Consider the following 2,539-nt stretch of genomic DNA (forward strand, 5'->3'; position numbering starts at 1 on the left):
CTCCCAAAATTTTGACTTGGGTGGCTGATCCCTGTATTTTATCAGAATTAACAAGCTTTCCTGGGCTTCATATGAGTTAGCATCTGCTAACTTAATTGGGGCTGATCAAGATAATATCATCAATGTAGTAGGACCATGTCACCAACAAAGAGAGATTTGTTCTGTGTGCCAACCTACCTACTGGGGGGCAAATATCAGGAGAGTTCAAGTATTACTACTGCAGCACATCTAGGTGAAGGATCTGGATCCTCCAGAGGCTAAAGCAGTTGAGAAAAAGACATGACCAAAGTCCAGGATCGCATACCAGGTGCCATCATGGGCAATTGCTTCAGTCATAGTCTTAATGGCTGGAGTAGCCAGGTTGTAGGAACAGCAACTGAATTCAGTTGGCAATTATCCTGCATAAGCCTCCAGATCTCCTTAGCTTTTTTCACTAGCCACACAGCACTATTATATTAAGATAGTGTTTTTCATAAGTATTGTTACATTTAAACTATGATTTCCTTTTCTTCTCCTGGAATTCTAAATTGTTTCTTTTACAGACGATGGAAGAGAAACTGAAGTGGAGGTGTGATTTGTTGTGCATGCATCTCCCACATCACCCACCTACAAGAGGCTCTTCCATATCAGGAACATCTCCTTTGGACATTATGAGCCTCACAGAACAAACATGTAAATTATCAATACCAGTTACACATTCAGTCTTGGGAGCAACAAAAATGGTGCATAACAGGGGTCCAAACAGCCACTTCCTTTTCCCATTTGATTCTGTTTCAAATCTGGCTAACTGAATGTGTAGTCTTCACCTCTCAAGAGAACGTAGCATGTTAGTCATTTGGGCACAGGCATCCAAAAAAAAAAAAAATATATATATATATATATATTATATATCTTTATATTCACCCCCTCTTGCCTTTCTCCCTACCCTATTCTGCCCTTCTAAGGGTATGAAGCCTCTGATTCGTGCTGGAAATGAAAATACTTTACCTCATCCCTTATCCTTAAAGGTTTTCAAGGCATGATACAGAAATGCGGGTCAGGTAGTAGAGGTTCTGAGGGAGAAATCTGCTCTAAGGCAGCCACATGGCTTCCTAGTTCCTCATTAGAGGGAAATTGGTCTCTGCAAAGGAATTTGGTTCTATAGAGGCACACAGAGTTTTATTTATATGAATTAGTAACTACCCCCTTGGGACACATCATAGCCTCATATGTGGACCGCATTTCTTTGGTGATCATCCCAACAGTCTCTGCTTTGGGATCCCCCATGTTAAGAGGCTTATCCCATTGCCTTACAGTTTGGAGGACATTGGATGTTCCCATCCTGGCCTTTGTCTTAGATTGCAGAGACTGCCTAGGCTAGAGAGTGCTATCTTTATCCTGGGAGTCTAATGGCCCCAAGCACAACTTCCAGCATGGGGTCTCTCACCAAAAAAAATATAGTAGAATGCTACACCTTGCAGGGAGGGGGGTAATCTTAAAAGGGAACCAGTCATTCTCTGGTTGTGGGATCATAATCAGGCTGTCATTCTGTTCAGGAAGGAACAAGCCTGGAGCTGCCTCAGCCTTTGAGTAGCTTTCTCCTAAGGTTTCATAGGATTTTGTTGGCCTCAAGAAAGTCTCCTTGGTTTGGTCATAATGTGATAATTGTAACAGAAATACACAATAGCAAACCTCATTGTGGGGCACGATTCTGTCCCAGTTTAAATGATCTGCACACTGGCGTAAAGCATGGGGTCTCCTGTAAGATGGCATAAGTGCTTTGTTCACTAAGAGCATAACCTCCCTAACTCCTTCATCAGCCACATGTCTAACAATTCCTCAGCCAGTTGATCAGAGCACTTCTGGATATCCCTCTTTTCCCTCTCACTATGGGTCTATATCTTAGTATTCATTATAGAGGCATTTGCCCTCTAGTTGTTTCTAGTCTTGACTTAAAACTGGTGAAGTTGTGCTCTTCTGCCTGGTAGGGCTCAGAGTGCTCTCTTAGCCTCCTAGTCCACAGGAGAGCAAACAACAACAATGGCACCATTTGGGCAATCGGTTAGACTTTATCCCTCACCACTCAGCCCCCATCCATTGACTTGAGTCAGTCACGTTCACCAACAGGGAGGACAGGAGCGGACAACTTACTCCACCTTTCTGTACCACTTTGGTCAGAACATTTGCTACCAGGTCCCAGAGAGTTTCTTCATATTCTCAGACCCAGTCCAGGAGCCCTTGCCTTTTCTCTTCCAAAAAGTCATTCTCGATCTTGACATCCTGCTTGTGGTACCAGTTTGGGAAGGAGCTCTTAGAAGATGGCGAGAAGTAACCAGATTCTTGACTGAGCAAGCAAGCAGGTTGTCTTGCCACAACTCTTTAGGTGCCAAAAGTAGAGGAAAGTCAGACAGTTTAGTACTCACAGCACAGCATCAGCAGAAACTTTAGCATAGCAGTGCGTCTTCTGCCCCCAGATCCCACAGGGCAGCGTGATGGGACCAGATGGCGGCTGCACACTTAATGGATTGTGTCACAGTTAAGGAACCTAGAGCTAAAGTCT

This window comes from Callorhinus ursinus, unplaced genomic scaffold, assembly GCF_003265705.2.
Source record: "Callorhinus ursinus isolate GAN/ISIS: 27379988/994484 unplaced genomic scaffold, GSC_fseal_2.0 scaffold6, whole genome shotgun sequence".
Taxonomy (NCBI): Eukaryota; Metazoa; Chordata; class Mammalia; order Carnivora; family Otariidae; genus Callorhinus; species Callorhinus ursinus.